Raw genomic sequence first — 24,158 nt, 5'->3', positions numbered from 1 at the left:
CAGTGACCCTAGCTAACACTCCCCACAGCAGAGGATATGGAGCCTGAAGATGATACCTCCTGTACCCAGGTGGGCCTTCCAGAGGAGGGAGGGGGACACCAACTCACCTTTGACTCAAAATTTCTTGCCTACACAAGTGTAGGGACAAAAAGAGAGCAGAGGTTGAGGCAAGGCCAATCAATGACTGGCCCAACTGGAGATGCACCCTGTTGGAGAGCCAACCCTTGACATTATTAATAATATTTTGCTACACTTGCAGATAGGAGCCTACCATAACCGTCTTCTGAGAGGCTTCATCCAGCAGCTGATGGAAACAGATGCAGAGACCCACATGCCAAACAATAGGCAGAGCTTGAGGAGTCTTGTGGAAGAGTGGGAGGAAGGATAGAGGGAGCCGGAGGGGTCAAGGACACTAAAAGAAGACATTCAGAGTAAAGTAAACTGGACCCATGGGAGCTCACAGAGACTGAACCACCAACCAAAGAGCATGCATGGGCTGGAACTAGACCCTCTTCACATATGTAATAGATGTGCAGCTTGGTCATCATGTAGGTCACCTAACAATGGGAGTTGGAGCTGTCTCTCACTCTGTTGCTTGCCTTTGGATTCCTTTCCCCTAGCTAGGCTGCCTTGTCTGGCCCCCATGGGAGAGTATGCTCTTAGTCCTGCTGTGACTTGAGGTACTAAGGCAGGATAGTATTGCTAAAGAGCCTCCACTTCTCTGAGAAGGAGGAGACAGGAGAATGGAGTGAGGGGAACATAAGTGTGGGGCTGGGAGGATTGGAGGGAGGAGGCTGGGATCAGACCTAAAGTGATTAGATAGATAGATAGATAGATAGATAGATAGATAGATAGATAAATGGATTTTTTAATTTGATATGGTTGAGCACATTAGTAGATAATTTGGATAATTGGGACCAGATTTTAGGTGACAAACATATTTTTAAAAAACTAAGTAATTACAACTAATTATTGTGGGAGAATGAAACAAGAGGCATAGTATAATGCCAGGGTATCATATACACTGAGTATAATCATCTTTGTAAAGTCACATTAATATGAACTCTGGATTGTATTTTGACTCTTATTATAAATGGAAAAATATTGGGAGAGTAGAGAATGGGATTGTGCACACAAATGTACTTAGCTGGAGTTCAAAGAACAAAGTAAAGTTAAATCTTTGTCATTCAGGGTGGAAAATTAAAATGAAAAAAAATATGTGTGTGTGTGTGTGTGTGTGTGTGTGTGTATACATATATATCAAGAAGGCATAGAATAAGTTTGTCATTTAGGAACAAGAAGAACATATCACATGAGTTAAAAGATCTAAAAACAATTTCCACTGAAGAAAAGAAAAGAGATCAAGTGGGAATAGGGAATGGAATTTTCACTTTGTTTCAGTGTTTTGTTTTCTATTTAAATAAAGTACATGTAGAAACAAGACACTTTATGTCATAAGTACACGGAATAAAAATACAACTAAAATACTCACAGCCTAAATGCCTGAACTTCTTTCTGCATTACTTAAGTATCTGCTTACAAAATCACTGATCTTGGCTGATCTACGTTCAAAGTAAGACTGGCCTCCAGACTCTGACTGCATTGTAAGCTTGATCTCTCAGTCTAGCCCTCCCCACCCAGGCACTCATCAACCGGATCAGCAAAGGAAGAGGCTTAGACAGAAACCTAGCCAACACTTGGCAGATTCTACACCACCGAGAACAAACAATTCATGCTGCTGTCAAACCAATCATTAGTGTTTAGTGTTTCTTCAGGACAAGATCCATGCTTCCTTTCTACATCCACCATGAGTGCCTGATATGGACTATGATTCATAAAAGTGTGTGGATATGCAATTATTTAACTTATTCAAAAAATCTGAAAGGGAAATCGTGAAGAAGGTGGCAACGGGGTTGTAAACAAATTACAAAGTGTACACAACCACTCTTCTCTTTTAATAAGGGTTATTTTAAAATTTATTTATTAATTACAGTTTATTCACTTCGTATCCCACCTATAGCCCCCTTCTCCATCCCCTCCCAATCTCACCCTTCTTCTTCTCCTCCGATGCTCCTCCCCAAGTCCACTGGTAAAAGAGGTCCTCCTTCCTTTCCATTTGACCCCAGACTATCAGGTCTCATCAGGATTAGCTGCATTGTCTTTCTCTATGGCCTGGTAAGGCTGCTCCCCGCTCAGGGGAAGGTGATCAAAGAACCAGCCACTGAGTTCATGTCAGAGACAGTCCCTATTCCCATTACTAGGAACCCTTTTGGACACTGAACTGCCAGGGGTTACATCTGTGCAGGGGTTCTAGGTTACCTCTATGCATTGTCCTTGGTTGGAGTATCAGTCTCAGAAAAGACATCTGTGCCCAGAGTTCTTGGTTCTGTTGCTCTTCTTGTGGAGCTCCTGTCCCCTCCAGGTCTTTCTATCTTCCCCTTCTTTCATAAGATTCCCTGTACTCTGCCCAGAGTTTGGCTATGAGTCTCGGCCTCTGCTTTGATACCCTGCTGGATAGAGTCTTTCAGAGGCCCTCTGTGTAGACTTCTGTCCTGATCTCTGTTTTCTCCCTCTTCAGATGTTCATCCCCTTTGCGTTTCTGAATGAGGATTGAGCATCTTACCCAGGGTCCTCCTTCTTGATTAGCTTCTTTAGGTGTACAGATTTTAGTATGGTTATCCTATATTATATATCTAATATCCACTTGTAAGTGACTATATACCATGTGTGTCTGCTTCTGGGATACCTCACTCAGGATGATCCTTTTTAGTTCTCATCATTTGTCTGCAAATTTCATGATTTCCTTGTTTTTAATTGCTGAGTAGTATTCCATTGTGTAAATGTACCACAATTTCTGTATCAATTCCTCAACTGAGGGACATCTGGGTTGTTTCCAGTTCTGGCTATTACAAATTGCTCAGCACTTAAAGGCTGGGCTTAAACAACTACTCTTTTTTTTTTTTCACAACTACTCTTAAACTGGAAAGATTGTATCACTTTGAGTAAATCAATATTTTTTTAAAAAATTAAATATCAGGTTCTCAACAAAAAGTAACAAAATATTCCAAGAAAAAATAGACTATCAATTAGAGAACAAGGGGACATGGAAAGAACTCGAGGGAAGGAAGAAAAAAGGAGAGTGATAAAATTGTACTTTAATTTAAAATGTATTTTAAATCTAAAATAAAATTTAAAGCAACAAATTCGAACTAAAGAATGAAGATTAAAATTTTCATTCAAGGAGGCAGGGCAAGATGGCGGTGCCGGGAGGACTCTCATTCTGAAGAGCAGCACAGCAGGATTGGCACAGTGACCAGCAGTCAGAACTCGCGGCCATAAAACACAAGTGATTGTGTTTCTCAGGTGAAAGGATACCCCACGGTGGGGGATTCAATCAGCTTTAACTCACCCGGCTAAACCATGGAAGAGATCCCGGTTCCGCCAGGCGCTTGGTTGCCAGCCCAGAGCTACACGCCAGCGCGATATGGTCACGGTCCCAGACTGAACTGTGGGCCCACAACACCACAGACTGGATTTCCCAGTCGAGAGATAACCCCACGGAGCAGGAAACAATTGGGACTGACCTCAGGCTACCCAGACATCCCCTGGAAAAGACTCGGGTTCCGCGGGTGCCCCAGGAGCCAGTCCGGACCCAGAGCCGGGACACAGGCGCCTGCCTGCGCGCCTGATTCACCGCCTCAGATAGAACTGTGGGCACCAGGGCACCAGGGAACCAGACTGCGTGTCTCTGGCAGGAGGAAACCCCCAGCAGAGGGGGTCAGCAGCTCTAACGCTTAGGACACCCAGCACCAAAACACTTCCTGGACTCACACAGACTCTAGTGCAGGCAGAGCGCTGTGCTCTGCCGCCATTATTGAGTTCCCCTAGGGCACTGGGACACACAGCTGCATCCTCAGACCTACAAAAGCCAGAGAGCCATTGCAGCAGCCCTCAGATACTGTGCCACGGATCAACCAGTTATTGCTAGCTAGACTGTCAAAACTGTGGGAATCCCTGGTCCTTCAAGAGGGCTGCACCCACAGCGTCTGGACCAGAGCAGTGCCTGCAGCCGCCATCCCAGAAAGAGACACAGACAGCTTCTGGTCCAGAGTGAGGCACCCAGCCTCCAGACCAGAGCAGTGCCCCCAGGCGCCAACTCAACCTAGGTGCACATTCTCCAGGTCCAGAGCGGAGCAATCAGCCTCTGGCCCAGAGACTTGATGAGTGCACCTCCCACTTTCCCGGACAGAACTGTGCGCCCCAGGATAACAGACTGAGTTTCCCTGTTGGGAGAAAACCCCACAGCTAGGAAATCAGCAGTTTCTTCAAGAGGACTGTACATTGAAATTTAGTGAGCAGCAGCACACTAAATTTATAACAAGAAACCCAGCAGTGGGGCAGCTGTCTTGAGATATTCTATGGGTAAGAAGAGATCCCCCGCTGCCTAACATAGACCACAGCTACTACTCAGGACTATAAACCTGAGGTGAGCAGTGGCAACTCCTGAGAAACCCTGGCCATACAGTGACCATAACCAAAGAGCAGAGAAGGACTCCTTCAGGAAAAATCATCTTCCGGCCAAGGGGATACTCCCTACCTCAGGACTCCAGGAAACACAGAAACGAACAGCCAACACCTAAATCAGCCCAATGGGTAGAGGTCAGCGTAAAGGCTCAACCAACAAAGGAGAGAGCAATATGGCATCTCCAGAACCCAGGCTTCCAGGTCCGAAAAGCCCTGAACAATGCAGCATAATAGAAAATCAAGAAGATGACTTTACATCTAAGCTGATGAAGAGGATAATAGAGGAAACAAATAAAATACATAAAGAATTAGAGGAAGATAAAACCAAACAGATCATGGCTATCCGTAAAGAAATGGAGGAAGATAAAGACAAGCAGATTAGGGCCATCTATAAAGAAATACGGGAAGATGCAGCCAAACAGTTTGTGGCCTTCAGAGAAGAAATAATTAAATCACTGAAAGAAATAAAAGACACAGAGTTGAAGGAACTAAAAGAAAAAGAGGAAAATACAAGCAGACAGGTGAAGGAAGTAAACAAAACAACTCAAGACCTGAAGATAGAACTAGAAAAATTAAAGAAAACACAAATGGAGGAAATAATGGAGAGGAAGAATCTGGGGAAGAAAACAGGAACTACAGAGGTAAGCATAACCAACAGAATACAAGAAATGGAAGAAAGAATCTCGGGTGTAGAAGATACAATGGAAGAAATCGATTTATCTGTCAAAGAAAATGTTAAATCCAAAAAATTCCTGACACAGACAGTCCAAGAAATCCAAGACAATATGAAAAGACAAAATCTAAGAATAATAGGAATAGAGGAAAAAGAAGACTCCCTTCTCCAAGGCCCAGAAAATATTTTCAACAAAATCATCGAAGAAAATTTCCCCAAGTTAAAGGAGAAGCCAATAAGGATACATGAGGCCTACAGAACACCCAACAAATTTGACCAGAAAAGAAAATCCTCCCGCCACATAATAATCAAAACAGGAAGTATACAGAACAAAGAAAAAATACTAAAAGCTGCAAGGGAAAATGGCCAAGTAACATATAATGGCAAACCCATTAGAATCACACCTGACATTTCAACAGACTATGAAAGCCAGAAAGGCCTGGACGGATATCATGCAGACACTAAGAGAACACAGATGTCAGCCCAGGCTACTATACCCTGAAAAACTCTCAGTCCTCATAGACGGAGAAAACAAGATATTCAATGACAAAAAACAAATTTCAACAATACCTACACACAAATCCAGCATTACAGAAGACACTGGAAGGGAAAATACAACCCAAGAAAATTAGCTTCTGTCAAGAAAACACAGGAAATAATTAACCTTACTACAGTAAAACAAAAAGCAACCAAGCACACAACCTTATGACCACAGCCAACATCAAAATCAAAGGATCTAACAGCCACTGGTCATTAATCTCTCTCAACATCAATGGATTCAACTATCCAGTAAAAAGACACAGATTAACAGAATGGATACATAAACAAAACCCAGCAATCTGTTGCATACAAGAAACACACCTAAGGCACAAAGATAGACATTACCTGAGGGTAAAAGGTTGGAAGACAACTTTCCAAGCAAATGGACTCAAGAAACAAGCAGGAGTAGCCATTCTAATATCTGATAAAATAGACTTTCAACCAAAATTAATAAAAAGAGATGAGGAAGGACACTTCATACTCATCAAGGGAAAATTCCACCAGGAAGACATCACAATCCTGAACATCTATGTCCCAAATACAAGAGCACCCACATTTGTAAAAGAAACATTGATAAAATTTAAACCACATATAGATCCCCACACATTAATAGTGGGAGACTTCAACACCCCACTCTCAACAAAGGACAGGTCAACTAAACAGAAATTAAACAAAGAAACAATATCTCTGACAGAGGTCATGAATCAAATGGAGCTCACAGACATTTAAAGAACTTTACACCCAAACACAAAAGAATTTACCTTCTTCTCAGCACCTCATGGAACCTTCTCCAAAATAGACCATAGTTGCTCACAAAGCAAGCCTCAACAGATACAAGAAGACTGAAATAATCCCTTGTATCCTGTCTGATCACCATGGAATAAAGCTGGACTTCAGCAAAAAAGCCTACACACACATGGAAACTGAACAACTTGTTACTAAATGACAGCTGGGTCAGGGAAGAAATAAAGAAAGAAATTAAAGCCTTTCTAGAACTCAATGAAAATGAAGACACAACATACCCAAACTTGTGGGACACAATGAAAGCAATGCTAAGAGGAAAGTTCATAGCACTAAGTGCCTTCAAGAAGAAATTCGAGACAGCTCATTCAAGCAACTTAATGGCCCACTTAAAAACCCTAGAAAAAGAAGAAGCAGACACACCAAAAAGGAGTAGATGGCTGGAAATAATCAAACTCAGGGCTGAAATCAATCAATTAGAAACAAATAAAACAATTCAAAGAATCAATGAAACCAAGAGCTGGTTCTTTGAGAAAATCAACAAGATCGACAAACCCTAGGCCAAGCTAACTAAAGGGCAGAGAGACACCACCCAAATAAACAAAATCAGAAATGAAAAGGGGGACATAACTACAGACACTGAGGAAATCCAAACAATCATTAGGACTTACTTCAAAAGTCTATATGCCACAAAATTTGAAAATCTAAATGAAATGGACAATTTTCTTGATATATTTGACTTACCAAAGCTGAATCAGGACCAGGTAAATCAATTAAATAGTCCTATATCGCCCAAAGAAATAGAAGCGGTCATCAAAAGTCTCCCATCCAAAAAAAAACCCAGGACCAGATGGCTTCAGTGCAGAATTCTACCAGACCTTCAAAGAAGAGCTAACTCCAATTCTCTTCAAACTATTCCACAAAATAGAAACAGAAGGAACATTACCAAACTCATTCTATGAAGCCACAGTCACCTTGGTACCTAAACCTCACAAAGACTCAACAAAGAAAGAGAATTTCAGGCCAATCTCCCTTATGAACATTGATGCAAAAATACTTAACAAAATACTTGCAAACCGAATACAAGAACACATCAAAGATATTATCCACTCTGACCAAGTAGGCTTCATCCCAGGTAATCAGGGGTGGTTCAATATACAGATCCATCAATGTGATCCACCATATTAACAAACTGAAAGAAAAAAAAACACATGATAATATCCCTAGATGCTGAAAAAGCATTTGACAAAGTCCAACACCCATTCATGTTTAAAGTCTTGGAGAGATCAGGAATACAAGGCACATACCTAAACATAGTAAAGGCAATATACAGCAAGCCTATAGCCAACATCAAACTCAATGGAGAGAAACTTAAATCAATCCCACTGAAATCAGGGACAAGACAAGGCTGCCCATTCTCTCCCTACCTCTTCAACATAGTACTTGAAGTCCTAGCCAGAGCAATAAGACAACTAAAGGAGATCAAGGGGATACAGATCGGAAAGGAAGAGGTCAAAGTGTCACTATTGGCAGATGATATGATAGTATATATGAGCGACCCCAAGAATTCAACCAGAGAACTCCTCCAGTTGATAAACACCTTCAGCAAAGTGGCAGGATACAAAATCAACTCAAAAAAATCAGAAGCCCTCCTGTATACCAAAGACAAAATGGCCGAGAAAGAAATTAGGGAAACAACACCCTTCACAATAGCCACTAACCACATAAAGTACCTCGGGGTGACACTAACCAAGCAAGTGAAAGACCTGTTTGAGAAAAACTTCAAGTCTCTGAAGAAAGAAATTGAAGAAGATCTCAGAAGATGGAAAGATCTCCCGTGCTCATGGATTGGTAGGATTAACATGGTGAAAATGGCCATCCTGCCAAAAGCAATCTACAGATTCAATGCAAATCCCATCAAAATACCAACTCAATTCTTTACAGACCTTGAAAAAAAGATTCTCAGCTTCATATGGAGAAACAAAAAACCCAGAATCTCCAAAACAATCCTGTACAACAACAGATCATCTGGAGGTATCTCCATCCCCGATCTCAAGTTGTACTACAGAGCAATAGTAATAAAAACTGCATGATATTTGCATAAAAACAGAAAGGAGGATCAATGGAAATGAATAGAAGACCCAGAAATAAACCCACACACCTATGAATACTCGATTTTTGACAAAGAAGCCAAAACCATTCAATGGAAAAAAGACAGCATCTTTAACAATTGGTGCTGGTCCAACTGGATGTCCACATGCAGAAAAATGAAAATAGATCTATATTTATCACCCTGCACAAAACTAAAGTCCAAGTGGATCAAAGACCTCAACATAAAACCAGATACTCTAAATCTGTTAGAAGAAAAAGTGGGGAACAGCCTAGAACTCATTGGCACAGGAGACAACTTCCTGAACAGAACACCAACAGCACAGGCTCTAAGAGCAACAATCAATAAATGGGACCTCATGAAACTGAAAAGCTTCAGTAACGCAAAGGACACTGTCATCAAAACAAAACGCCTGCCTACAGATTGGGAAAGAATCTTCACTAGCCCTTTATCTGACAGAGGACTAATATCCTAATATCGAGTATATACAAAGAACTAAAGAAGCTGAAAAGCAGCAAACAAAGTAATCCAATTAAAAAATGGGGAACAGAGCTAAACAGAGAATTCTCTGTAGAGGAATATCGAATGGCAGAGAAACACTTAAAGAAATGCTCATCCTCATTAGCCATCAGGGAAATGCAAATCAAAACGACCCTGAGATATCACCTTACACCCATCAGAATGGCCAAAATGAAAAACTCAAGTGACAACACATGCTGGAGAGGTTATGGAGAAAGGGGAACCCTCCTCCACTGCTGGTGGGAATGTAAACTGGTTTAACCACTCTGGAAATCTATCTGGCGCTTTCTAAGACAATTAGGAATAGTGCTTCCTCAAGACCCAGCTATACCACTGCTAGGTATATACCCAAAGTTTGCTCAAGTACACAAAAGAGATATTTGCTCAACCATGTTTATAGCAGCTTTATTTGTAATAGCCAGAACCTGGAAACAACCCAGATGTCCATCAACGGAGGAATGGGTACAGAAATTGTGGTATTTTTACACAATGGAATACTACTCAGCAATCAAAAAGGAGGAAATCATGAAATTTGCAGGCAAATGGTAGGATCTAGAAAAGATCATCCTGAGTGAAATATCCCAGAAGGAGAAAGACAAACACGGTATATACTCACTTATATAGACCTATAAGATATGATAAACATAATGAAATCTATACACCTAAAAAAGATAATCAAGAGAGCGGACATGGGGTAAGATTATCAATCCTCGTTTTGAAAGACAGATGGGATGCACATTAAACATTGACAGGAGTCTACTGAGCGCATTTGAAAAACTCTAACTAGCAGTGTTTTCAAAGCAAAGACTCATGACCAAACCTTTGGCAGAGTACAGGGAATCATAAAAAAGAAGAGGAGTTAGTCTGATGAGGAAAGGATAGGAGCTCCACAAGGACCAAATATATCTGGGCACAGGGTCTTTTCTGAGACTGACATGCAACCAAGGACCATGTATGAATGTAACCTAGAACCTCTGCTCAGATGTAGCCTGTGGTAACTCAGTAACCAATTGGTTTCCCATAGTGAGGGGAACAAGGACTATTTCTAACAGGAACTCAATGACTGGCTCTTTGGCCTCCCCACCCCCCAAGGGAGGAGCAGTCCTGTTAGGCCACAGAGGAGAGCTTTGCAGCCAGTCCTGAAGATAACTGATAAAACAGGATCGGATGAATGGGGAGGAGGTTCCCCCTATCAGTGGACTTGGCAAGGGGCACAGTGCAGTTGAGGAGGGAGGGAGGGACTGGGAGGGAATGAGGGATCGGGACACGGCTGGGATACAGAGTTAATAAAATGTAACTGATAAGAAAAAAATAAAATAAAATAAAAACAAAATAATTGCAAACCGAATCCAAGAACACATCAAAGATATTATCCACTATGACCAAGTAGGCTTCATCCAAGGTATGCAGGGGTGGTTCAATATACAGATCCATCAATGTGATCCACCATATTAACAAACTGAAAGAAAAAAAACCACATGATAATATCCCTAGATGCTGAAAAACATTTGACAAAATCCAACATCCATTCATGTTTAAAGTACTGGAGAGATCAGGGATACAAGGCACATATCTAAACATAGTAAAGTTGATATACAGCAAGCCTATAGCCAACATCAAACTGAACGAAGAGAAACTTAAAGCAATCCCACTGAAATCAGAAACAAGACAAGGCTGCCCACTCTCTCCATATCTCTTCAACATAGTGCTGGAAGTCCTTGCTAGAGCAATATGACAGTTGAAGGAGATCAAGGGGATACAGATGGGAAAGGAAGAAGTCAATGTATCAGTATTTGCAGATGATATGATAGTATATATGAGTGACCCCAAAAACTCTACCTGGGAACTCCTACAGCTGATGAACACCTTCAGCAAAGTGGCTGGATACAAAATTAACTCAAAAAAATCAGTAGCACTCCTGTATACAAAAGACAAAAGGGCTGAGAAAGAAATTAGAGAAACAACACCCTTCACAATAGCCACAAATGACATAAAGTACCTTGGTGTAACCCTAACCAAGCAAGTCAAAGACTTGTATGAAAAAAATTTCAAGTCTCTGAAGAAAGAATTAGAGGAAGATATGAGAAGATGGAAAGATCTTCCATGCTCATGGCCTGGCAGGATTAACATAGTAAAAATGGCCATCTTACCAAAAGCAATCTACAGATTTAATGCAATTCCCATCAAATTGCCAGCACAATTCTTTACAGACCTGGAAAGAAAAATTCTCAACTTCGTATGGAATAACAAGAAACTGAGAATTGCTAAAACAATCCTCTACAATAAAAGATCTTCTGGAGGTATCTCTATCCCTGATTTCAAGCTGTACTATAGAGCAACAGTTTTAAAAACTGCATGGTACTGGCACAGAAACAGAATGGTGGATCAATGGAATCGAACAGAAGACCCAGAAATAAACCCACACACTTATGGAAACCTGATTTTTGACAAAGATGCCAAAACCATACAATGGAAAAAAGATAGTATCTTCAACAAATGATGCTGATCCAACTGGATGTCTACATGTAGAAAAATGAAAATAGATCCATACTTATCACCCTGCACAAAACTGAAGTCCAAGTGGATCAAAGACCTCAACATAAAACCAGACACATTAAATCGGCTAGAAAAAAAAGTGGGGAATACCCTAGAACTCATTGGTACACGAGAAAACTTCCTGAACAGAACACCAACAGCACAGGCTCTAAGAGCAACAATCAATAGATGGGACCTCATGAAATTGAAAAGCTTCTGTAAAGCAAAGGACACTGTCATCAAAACAAAGCGACTGCCTACAGATTGGAAAAGAATCATCACCAACCCTTTATCTGACAGAGGAATCATATCCAACATATATAAAGAACTAACCAAGCTGAAAAGCAATAAACCAAGTAATCCACTTAAAAAAATGGGGAACAGAGCTAAAGAGAGAATTCTCTGTAGAGGAATATCGAATGGCAGAGAAGCACTTAAAGAAATGCTCAACCTCATTAGCCATTAGGGAAATGCAAATCAAAACAACCCTGAGATTTCACCTTACACCTATCAGAATGGCCAAGATGAAAACTCAAGGGACAACACATGCTGGAGAGGTTGTGGAGAAAGGGGTACCCTTCTCCACTGCTGGTGGGAATGTAAACTGGTACAACCACTCTGGAAATCAATCTGGCGCTTTCTCAGACAACTAGAAATAGCGCTTCCTCAAGATCCAGCCATACCACTCCTAGGCATATACCCAAAAGAGGCTCAAGTACACAAAAAGGACATTTGCTCAACCATGTTTGTAGCAGCTTTATTTGTAATAGCCAGAAGCTGGAAACAACCCAGATGCCCCTCAACTGAAGAATGGATGCAGAAACTGTGGTACATCTATACAATGGAGTATTACTCAGCAATGAAAAATAAGGAAATCATGAAATTTGCAGGTAAATGGTGGGACCTGGAAAGGATCATCCTGAGTGAGTTGTCCCAGAAGCAAAAAGACACTCACAGTATATACTAACTCATATAAACATACAATATAGAACAAACCCACTAAAAGCTGTACATCTAAACAAACTAAGCAAAAGAGAGGACCCTAACTAAAATGTTCAATCCCCATCCTGAAAGGCAAAGAGGATGGACATCAGAAGAAAAAGATAATAGGAAACAACCTCGGAACTTGCTACAGAGGGCCTCTGAAAGCCAGAAGAAAACAGGAAACAACCTTGAAACCTGCCACAGAGGGCCTCTGAAAGCTTCTGCAGTATAGACTGTCAAAGCAGATGCTGTGCCTGGTGGCCAACTGATGGGCAGAGTGAATGGAATTTTATGTAAGAAGTGGGAAATAGTAAGAGCTGGAGGGGACGGGAACTCCACAAGCAGAGCATAGAACAAGATAATTTGAACCCAGGGAAATTCCCAGAAAATCATACTCCAACCAAGGACTATTCGTGGAGATGACCTGGAACCCCTGCACAGGTGTAGCCCATGGCAGTTCAGTGTCCAAGTGGGTTACATACTAATGGGAAGAGGGACTGCCTCTGACATAATCTGATTGGCCTTCTCGTTGATCACTTCCTCCTGAGGGGGGAGCAGCCTTACCAGGCCACAGTAGAGGACAATGCAGCCACTTTTGATGAGAACTGATAGACTAAGATCAGAAAGAAGAGGAGAACCTCCCCTATCAGTGGACTTGGGGAGTGGCATGCATGCAGAAAGGGGAGGGAAGGTGGGATCGGGAGGGGAGGAGGGAGGGGCTTATGGGGGGATACAAAATGAATAAAGTGTAATTAATAAAAAATTTAAAAAAATTTTCATTCAAGTTAAATGAAGAAATTGATGTAACAGAAATCAGAGAGAAAATAGGTAAATAAAATCTGGTAGAGACTATGGAAAGTCATGAAAACTTGACAAAAGTCTAATTTGAAAACAGTGGGAAAAGACACAAATAATAAACAATATCCAAAAACAAAAGATCACATTAGCTATAGCTCTAGTGGTGATTAATTCCAAACTCATATAAGTAATTTTATGCTAAAGAGATCTAAAACACTAAAAGCTTTTTTTTTTCTGGAAAATGTAAATAATACAACAATTGCTCAAGGAAATCACAAGATAATAAAACAAATAACTATTCAAGAAATTAAATACATATCAAACATTTCCTTCTTTTATAAACTATCTCCTACTAAAGGAAAAGAACACAAAATCTTTGTGTAAAGCTTACAGAATCTTTAAAATATATGTTTTTTAAAAAATTGAACAATTATAAAGTGTAATTAATAAAGAATTTTAAAAATTGAACAATTTCAGATACTAGTACAAGAAAGGTGTTCAATGGATTTTATGAATTATTGTAACCACACAAAAATTAATATCCAGAATTTATAAAGAACTAAAGAAGTTAAAAATCAAAAAAGCAAGTAACCCAATCAAAATATGGGGTTTGGAGCTAGACAGAGAATTCTCAGTAGAGAAATATAGAATGGCAGAGAAAAACTTAAAGAACTGCTCAACGTCGTTAGCCATCAGGAAGATGCAAATCAAAACAACTCTGAGATTTCAGTTACACCCATAAGAATGGCTAAGATCAAAATTTCAAGTGACAACACATGCTGAAGAGGGTGTGGAGAAAGGGGAACCCCCCTCCATTGCTGGTGGGAATGTAAACTTGCACAACTACTTTGGACATCAGTCTGGTGCTTTCCCAGACAATTAGGAATAGTGCTACCTCAAGATCCAGCTATACCACTCCTAGGCATATATCCAAAACATGCTCAAGTACACAACAAGGACATTTGTTCAACCATGTTTGCAGAAGCTTTATTCGTAATAATCAGAACCTGGAAATAACACAGATGTCCCTCACCGGAGGAATAGATACAGAAATTGTGAGACATTGACACAATGGAATACTACTCAGCAATTAAAAACAATGAAATCATGAAATTTGCAGGCAAATGGTGGGAACTAGAAAAGATCATCCTGAGTGAGCTATCCCAGAAGCAGAAAGACACACACGGTATATACTCACTTATAAGTGGATACTAAACCTAAAAGATAGGATAAACATACTAAAATCCGTACACCTAGAGAACATAAACAAGAAGAGGTTCCTGGGTAAGATGATCAATCCTCACATAGAAAGACAAATGGAATGGACATTTTAAGTAAGAGAAAACAGGAAATAAGACAGGAGCCTACCACAGAGGGCCTCTGAAAGACTCTATCTAGCAGCATACCCAAACAGATGCTGAGACTCTAACCAAACTTTGGGCAGAGTGCAGAGAGTCATATGAAAGAAGGGGAAGTTAGTAAGACCTGGAGAGGACAGGAGCACCACAAGGACCAAATATATCTGGGCACAGGGGTCTTTTATAAGACTGATACTCCAATCAAGGACCATGGATGGACATAACCTAGAACCCTTGCTCAGATGTAGTCCATGGCAGCTCAGCATCCAAGTGGGTTTCCCTAGTAAGGGGAATGGGGACTGTCTCTGACATGAACTCAGTGGCTGGCTCTTTGACATCCACCCCCCAAGGGAGAATCAGCCTTACCAGGCCACAGAGGAGGATATTGCAGCCAGCCTTGATGAGACCTGGTAAAGTAGGGTCAGATGGAAGGGGAGGAGGACCTCCCCTATCAGGGGACTTAAGAGAGGAGCAGGGAGGAGATGAGGGAAGGAGAGTGGAATTGGGAGGGAATGAAGGAGGGGTCTACAGCTGAGATACAAAGTAAATAACCTGTAATTAATATAAAAAATAAAATTTATAAAAATTTAAACAGTTTCAGAGACTAGTACAAGAAAGGTGTTCAGTGGATTCTATGAAGTTATAACATCACAAAAAATTACAACACAAAAAATTCACAGGACTCTAGAGGAAGGGAGGAGGGAACAATAAAGGTAGATATGATCAAGATACATGTATAGTTTCAAAGAAAAGTAAAAATACTAAAAATAAATAAATCTTATCACAGCATGGACAGGCATAAGACTCCCAGAATCCTGCCCTCCGCCACATGGCATGGGCTGGTGAGCCGGCACCACTATGATCGGCAAGTACATTGTGGAAGAGTCTGTGCACTGTGAAGAGATGCAAAGGTGGTGAGAAACAGCCTGATGTTAGTAGCCTCGACTGCCACTTGAGGCCTTGGTGATGTCCTGGCCTATACTGCCATTGAGGGCTATGGCTGGGTTCATGGCCCTACAGCAGCAGGAATCTCTGTCAAAGCCTGTGTTACCACCAAAGGTCATGGAGGCATCCTGGTCTGGGTTGCTGCCTGGGGCCATGTTAACATCTGAGTGTTGAGCAGAGCTGGCCCTGCCACCTACTGGAGAGATGGCCCTGACTCTTACATCCTGTGTCAAGTGGGATAGCTGGTCCTGCCTCCAATCTGGACAGTGTGAGAGATCTGACCCTGGAAATCTGGGTGTAGGACAGCTAGTCCTGCCTCTTCCTTCCCATGGCACTGGAGTGAGCTGCCCCACTCCTCACTGGAGCAATGCTCTAGAGGTGGCCCTGGTGGCATGGGTGCAGGAGAGCTGTCCCTGATGGCATGACTACAGAAAAGCCAGTTCTGCCCCTTGCCTGGGCAAAGCGGAAGAGCTGGCCCTGGTGGCAAAGGTGCAGGAGATCTGGTGGGCTGACCAACTCAGCCACCACCTAGGCCCAGATCCAGGACTTGGAGTTAACCCACCCCAAAACCTACTCCATCTGTAAACTGCTGGAGCACCTGAAGGAGCCTGTCTTGCAAAACCAAGCTGCAGGATCTCCATGACACAGGGCAACAACAGAAAATCCTAGATGAGTCCCAGTAAAGATCCAGTATTCAAAGTGTGGTAAAGGCCAGAGGCCTCAAACCAGACCAATGACTCATTGCAATGAACATTTGCAAGTGAAGCTGTTTGGGCAAAAGGGTATACTGCGTGACACACCATGACACACCACAGCCTCCACAATAAGATGGGATTTTCTTTTCTTTTCTTTTTTTCTTTCTTTCTTTCTTTCTTTCTTTCTTTCTTTCTTTCTTTCTTTTTTGTGGGAGAGGGTGGAGAGCGAATATGAAGGGATGGAGAGATGTGTGAAATTGGAATATGAAATCTACAAAGAATCAATTAAAAATTTAAAAATAAGTAAAATAAACAAATCTCACTGAGGTAGATAAGTGCAGAATCTAAATAAAACCCAAACAAGTTGGATTTATGTCTTTTTAAATGAATTTTAATTCTAGGGACCTAAAACCCCTGCTCAGATGTAGCCCATAGACTCAGTCTCCTAGTGGGTTCCCTAGTAAGGGTATCAAGGGCTATCTCTGGCATGAACTCAGTGGCAGGCTCTCCGATCACCTCTCCCAGGGGGGAGGGAGATGCAGCCTTGACACACCACAGAGGAAGAAAATGTAGCCAGTCCTTATGAGACCTGATAGGCTAGGGTCAGATGGAAGGGGAGGACGACCTTCCCCATCAGTGGACTAGGGAAGGGGCATAGGAGGGGAAGGGGGAAGGAGAGGGATTGGGAGGAGATGAGAAAGTAATATTCCATTGTGTAAATGTACCACAATTTCTGTATCCATTCCTCAACTGAGGGACATCTGGGTTGTTTCCAGGTTCTGGCTATTACAAATAAAGCTGCTCTATGAAAGCTATATCACTCTTAGGCGTATATCCAAAAGACACTCAAGTATACAAGGACATTTGCTCAACCATGTTCATAGACAGGTTTTAAATCTCTGGATGACTCAATTTCCTCACCTACAAAATAGATATAATAGAAATGCACAACATTTGTGTGTGGATGTGTGTGTGTGTTGTTTAGACATTATCTAGCACAAAATAAGAAGTATGTATTCAAAATAGTATGAATATATATACATACATATGTCTTGACTTTCAATAAATCCAATCACTTCAAACTGATCTCTGCATATTCACATAGAAATCTTTAATTTCTGGCCATTCCCTGAATTCACAAGTAAAAACTAACTCAGTAGTAACTTGGCTTACTATATTAAGTATTTAAACTGGAGCTATCAAAAGCATGGTTCTCAATACCATGTCAGTGGTTTACAATGTTGAAGTCATACAAGTGATTAGCCCTGGGAGTCTTGACCAAACTAACATAAACATGTCTAAATCGAGGGAGAGGACTTGAAACCAAATAATTCCATCATTTGCATCTCCATGCAAACATAGAGATGAGAATTTTGGCATAAACAAATTGGTATGTTTGAGAATGGTACATGAGCTTCTTCTCCTATGACAGGAGACATGGAGGTGTCAAGGACCAGCTTGTTGAATGTCAGGGAGACATTTTCATGCAGCCTCCAAAAAAAATCACCCAGGATGACTCAACCCAAAAACTACTAACAACAAGATGTACTGCCATTTTTCATCTTGATTTTAACAGTTGTGGCCACTGAGCACATCATTGGTATCATTGCAAATGGGATCATCCTGGCTGTGGATGTAGTCTCTTAAGTTCAGAAAAAGGCAATTTCCATAAGTACTAGGATTCTGCTTCTTCTGGTGTATCCAGAATAGGCCACCAAAGCATCATCTTGATAGAAATGACCTTCTTCATATCCAGTGCTTCTTTTTACAGCAGTGTTTTATGCAGTATCTCCAAAGTAGGTTTTGTAGTCTTAAGTTATTGTAGGCTCTGGTTTGCTGCTTTGCTTAGCTTCCTCAACTTTGTGAAGATTGTCAATATTTCTTATCCCTGTTCCTCAAGCTAAAGCGGAGAATTTCTAGATTGATGCCTTGGCTTCTGTGGATCTCAGTATGTTGGGTTTTTGTTTGTTTCCTGTTTGTTTGTTTGTTTGTTTGTTTGTTTGTTTGTTTTCAGCTTCAGCATGTTCTTCTGCAAGGACACCTACACTGTGTATAACAACAGTTCTGTAACTATCACCTTCACAGAGAAACTATACTTCATTGGGAAGAATGTGGTCAGTGTGGCTTTTTTATTCAGTTCGGGTATCCTCCCTCCTCTGATCATGTTCGTTGTCACAGCCACTCTGCTGGTTTGCTCTCTCTCAAGATACACACCTTGCACATGAGAAACAGTGTTGCTGGCTCCAGAAATCCCACCATAGAACTCACATGCAGGCCATCAAAGAAACGAACTGCTTTCTCTTTCTCTACATTTCAGATGTAGCTGCTCTGTTTCCATCCATATCCAACATAGCTGATGTTAGTCTCCTCTGGAGTATTGTGCTCAGAAGCATCCTGCCTGCCTACCCAGCTGTTCATTCATTTTTACTTATTCATAACAGCCTGGATTGAGAAGAACATAGAAGCAGTTTCAGTGCCAAATCCATCTGTACTTACAAAGTAGATTCTGATATCAGCATCCAACATGGAGGACCATACAGCATAGACATCTGGCTCCATATTGCCCTTACCTAGATCTCTCTTTTCTCTCCACCTTTCTTTCTTTGGCATTTAAAATTTTTTTCATAATTTATTCACTATATATCCCTATTGAAGCCCCCTCCTCAACTCCTCCCATACCTACCCACCCTTCCTCTTTCCCCCTATCCCCTTCCCCTAATCCACTGAAAGGGGGTAGTTCTCCTCCTTTGCCATCTGCCCATAGCTTATCAAGTCTCAACAGGACTGCCTGGATCCTCTTCCTCTGTGGCCTGGTAAGGCTGCATTGCCAGGAGCAAGTGATTAAAGAGAAGGCCACCAAGTTTATGACAGAAGCAGCCCCTGCTCCCTCTGAGCAGAGAGTCTAGGTCCTCTCCATGCATGGTCATTGGTTGGTGCATCAGTCTCTGCAGATCCCCTGGGCTCAGATTTTTTAGCTTTGTTGGTCTATTGGTGAGGCTCCGGTCCCTTCCACTTCCTTTTATCTCCACCCCCACTTCTTCCATAAGACTCCCTGCTCACTGCCCAAAGTTTGCCTGTAAGTATCAGAATCTGCTTCAATCCCTGTTGGGTGGAGTCTTTCAGAGGACCCTCTACAGTAGGCTCCCATCCTCTGTCCTCTCTTCCACCACTTCTGGTGTCTATCCTGAATGAGATTTCAGCCTCCTCCCTAGGATCCTCTTTAGTGTTTAGCTTCTTTTAGGTCTGGAGATGTTACTATATATTTTAGCCTATATTATACGGCTAATATCTTCTTATAAGTATGTGTATACCATGCCTTTCTATCAATCCCAACCTGGTCTCTTCACCTCACACACAGTGTCTGTATAGACTGATCATCATTAGTGCTTTGTGGGCACAGTTTTAGTCACGTTTGCCATATTCTCGTCCTTAGCAATCTGTTTAACCCCCCTTCCTCTATCTAAGGCAGTGACCACACACTACACATTGGAATACCTCGGCTAACTTGAAACGACCATTTACTCCAAGTTTGTATTTCACAATAATCAAGTAAGAATTTCTGGTGTTCTAAGTTAGAAGCTTTTCTTAGTACTCTAGGTGGTTCTGACGTGCAGAACCAAAGCACCTCTTCATGTGTCTTTCAACCATGTGAGGCTTTTCTAAGCAATAATTGGAAATGCACTTGTGTCCACCCTCCAAATAGTCAAGATAAATAATTTGGAAAGAGCTCTCAAGGTTAACAATACAAAAAGAATCCTTCAAACTAAGAACTAACATCTAACTCTTTTTCTAGATATATGGTTTTATGAATTTGGGGAAATTCAGAAGTACACACAAGAAGAACCCCACTGGGTGTTGTTCTTAGTAAGAAAACCTACAATATTATTGTGACATTTAAATTTTGCCTATTTATTATCTGAGGGTAGAGGCATGCGCACATGCCAGCACATGCATGTAGAAGTCAGAGGACAGCTTGCAGGCGCAATCTCTCTCCTACCAAGCAGGTCCTGCAGAGCAAGTTCACCTCATCAGGCCAAGCAGCAGGTGGTGAGACACCTCAGTAGCACTATGATTACATTCTTAAAAGGACATAGATGAGTGTATATACATTAAAATATTTCCATTGTATTCTTAAGTACAAAAGGATAAGGGGTTTTGTTACTCCATTTATACATCTACTTTCACAGAACACATATTTGATGTTTATATTTCTATGTAAAATTTTGGAAAAGTGCAACAAAATTATTAGCAGATAACTTCTTTATCAGATTGAGTATCCGGAATACATGAAATGTTTATACACTGCTTTATGCCTTGCTGCCATTGTTTGACCTTCAGTCCACAAAGTTGTGCTTCATGTCTATTCAAAAATTAGTATAAAGATTCAGTTCATGTGTGGTCCTTGGTTGATACTTCAGTCTCACCAAACCCCTCTAGACCCTCATTAAATTGGCTCTATTGTTTTTCTTGTGAGCTTCTGTCACTTCTGGGTTCTTTTCGCTTTCCTCTCACTGTTCCCCAAGACTCCCAAACCATCGTCCAATGTCCTCTCAGAGGACAACTCTGACAGGCTCTTGTCTGTAAGCTTAGCAGAGTATTTTTCATAATGTCAGGAGTTGGCACCCTCTGATAGAGTGAGTGTTTGGCTAGGTCAGGCATCAGTTGAACATTCCCTCAATCTCTGTTCTTCCTGCTCTATCTTTATCCCTGCACCTCTCATAGGCAGGGTAAATTTGGGGTCAAAGTTTTTGTGGGTGGGTTGGTGCTCCCTGCCCTTCACTAGGCTAGTCTAGTTAGAGGATGCCCTCTTCAGTCTCTATGGTCTCTGCTTCTAGGAGTCTCTGCTTGAATCCCCATCATGGACCTATACCCCCTATAAAGATGGAACAGATGTGCAGCTTAGGCTTCAAGCAGGTTCTCTAGTAAGGGAAGTGGGGACTGCATTGGACATGGACTCACTTGATAGCTTTTAGATCACTTCCCCCTGGTGGGACTGCCTTAACAGGCCCCAGGGGAAGAGGACATGCTCAGTACTGATGCAACTTGTTGAGGTGGATGGAACAGGGAGCAACCCTTTCCTGAGGAAAGGAAGAGGGATGAGCAAAGGGAAAGAGGGTCTGACTGGCAGAGGGGTGTGAGAAGAAGTTACAAGGATATAACATGAATAAAATAAATAAATGAGGGAAGAAATTAGTATAAGATATTTAGCAGTGCTTCTCCATGACCTCCCAGTGCGCTAACTTGAATTATGTGTTTTGTGTTTCTCGAGTAAATACTACACATGCTGTTAAACTCCAACGCCATTGTCCTTTCTGGGGTTCTGTAGAAGAATGTGATGAACTGTGAGGTTTATGTTGAACAGAAACATTTGACGTGGGGTCTCCAGCCTGGGAATTTTAAAGAGATGATGTGCTGTTACAGGTGTGTGTCACACTCATCTTTTTACACAAGTACTACAGATCTAAAACTCAGGTCCTCACATTTACAAACTTACACAACTGAGCCACCATCTCAGCCCTGGTTGCAGTAAGGATGTCATTTTTGACATATGGAGTTTGTGGTCCACAGTCAAAACATCGCCCAGTAACACACTTCTTACTAATCTGACTGTGGAGCCTTTAGTTTGCCAATCAGTATACATTGTGACCCACTACTTGGAAGTTGTAAAACTAATTCCTACTTTCCACTTTTAATAAAATAATGTGCTCTGGACTATAAACACAGGTGGGAAGCAGTTTACAGTGACTCTGACAACATTTCTTCACCTTTCTGAGAGAGTTTATCAGGATATGAGATGCATGCCGAGCTTACAATACTTTTGCCTTATGATGAATTTACCAGGCTGTAACAACAATGAAGGTAGAGAAGCATTTCCACCGGTTTTGTTACCAAACATTCCTCTCTTTTTTCTGTTTCCATTTTCTTTTCATTTTTTAAGAGTTCCATGCATGTACATAATGGTCATGTTCACCCCCATTAACCTCTTTTACAACCCCTCTTCACTTGCTGAAATCCTTCTTCCCAATAAGATTCCCCCCTTCCTGCTTTCATGTTTCTTGTGTGTGTGACCTACTGAGTTTCATGAGCTTGCTTGCATGAGGGTAAACGCTCATGTGGTCAGTCTTCTAAACACTCGCATATATACCTGTAGATCAACAATGCTGCCAGCCTCCTCAAGGACACTTCTTATGCACTGGGTGACACTTAATGCAGAGATGTCCCTTTCCTTTGAGCTTTTTGATCTCCGCTTCCATGTACTTGCTTATCTAAATTAGCATAAGCTTACTTGAGAGTTTATTTTGCTGTTGTTTTCTTGTCTTTTTAAGCTTGGGGTAATTTTTTTTACACTAACGAGGACACTGAAATTTCTAACAAGAAAAAATCTGTTTATGGGTGCTTGCATGCAAGTCTAAATCCTGAGGAGTATCTCTGGTTGAGACCATTGCCTTCTGGATGTTAATGATGTTTCTAATTTACTTCCACAAGCAGTTTGAGTTTTATCAAGCTGCCTCTTTCATTTCTATCATATGAAAAGTGAAATTATATCCCTGTACATAAGTAGGTCATTGGCTAAAAGAAATCTGTTATTTGGTCCTAAAGCAAAGGCAGTGTTGCATTTAGAAGGTCAAAGGGAAAGACAAAACTGTGGGCCATATTCAGCCATTGCCAGGCTAGATGCAGCAGGAACATGCAAACAGGTGGTGGAATGATGGGTAGAAAAGGAGCAAGCACATAAGTGGTGGAAAGATGGAAGAGGAAGAGAAGCCGAGTGGTTTGTGTGTTTTGAAGAGAGGCAAAAGGGGAGACATGAAGGCCATTGCTGTTCTTGTGTCTTGGGAAATGACTGTTTGCTTGTTACTGTAGAGCCAGTAACAAGCGCAAATGCCAGTGGAGCTATGGCTTTTTTTTTTTTTTTTTTTTTTTTTTTTTTTTTTTTTTTTTTTTTCAGAAAACCAGCCGCTGTAAGTCACTGTGACTCTCAGAGCTGCATCTTAGCCCAGAAAGATGAACAGTAACTGCAGAGTGGAGACCTACAACTGACATGACATGCCCTGCTGTTTACTTATCATTGGCCAATTTGCTAATGTCTCTAGTTGGTTGTGGTGCCAATTCAACCATGAGAATAAACTACTCTGTGTTGAATTATAGGTTTGGGTTTTTTTTGTTTTTTGTTTTTTTTTTTTTTTTTTTCTGTGCTGTGCTTAACTTTGGCCAGGATTTATTTCCAAATTGTTGGACACTTAACCTTCCTAGCTTTCCAAAGAAGATGCCATTGCTAATACAATATATGTAGGGATCACTAGAATAAGAAAGTATATGATGGAGAGATGGGAGAGAAAGTGAAGTAGAATGGTTTGCACAATATGAAGACAAGCATAATGGGAGATGTGAGGGTGGTGAGGAACAGACTGAAGTAAGAGCTTGAACTACCACCTGAGACCATGGTGAATTCCCGGCCTGTGCTGTCATTGAGGGCCATGTCTGGGTCAAAGGCCCTGCAGCAGCAGGAGAGCTGGCCCTGTTGATATGGGCGTGAGAGAGCCAGTTTGGACCCTTGCCATCTGCCTCAGACAGGAGAGCAATCCCTGCCCATCTCCTGGGGAAAGTGGGAGAGCTAGCTCTGGTGGTGTGGGTTAAGAAGAGCTGATGGGCTGACCAACTCAGCTACTACCCAGTCCTAGACCCAGGACTTGGAGTTATCCCATCATCTACCCTCTCTAAGGCACCTGAAAGGG

At 41.5% G+C, this 24,158-nt stretch overlaps 1 pseudogene; it reads left to right on the top strand.

Moving 5' to 3' along the window:
• Positions 1 to 17,934: 17,934 nt before the first annotated feature.
• Positions 17,935 to 18,932, top strand: LOC129669912 (taste receptor type 2 member 39-like; annotated as a pseudogene).
• Positions 18,933 to 24,158: the final 5,226 nt, after the last annotated feature.

Source organism: Psammomys obesus, unplaced genomic scaffold, assembly GCF_907164565.1.
Source record: "Psammomys obesus unplaced genomic scaffold, mPsaObe1.curated_primary_1811, whole genome shotgun sequence".
NCBI lineage: Eukaryota > Metazoa > Chordata > Mammalia > Rodentia > Muridae > Psammomys > Psammomys obesus.
Note: the sequence above shows the minus strand (reverse complement) of the source record. Positions and strands in the feature narration are given on the sequence as shown.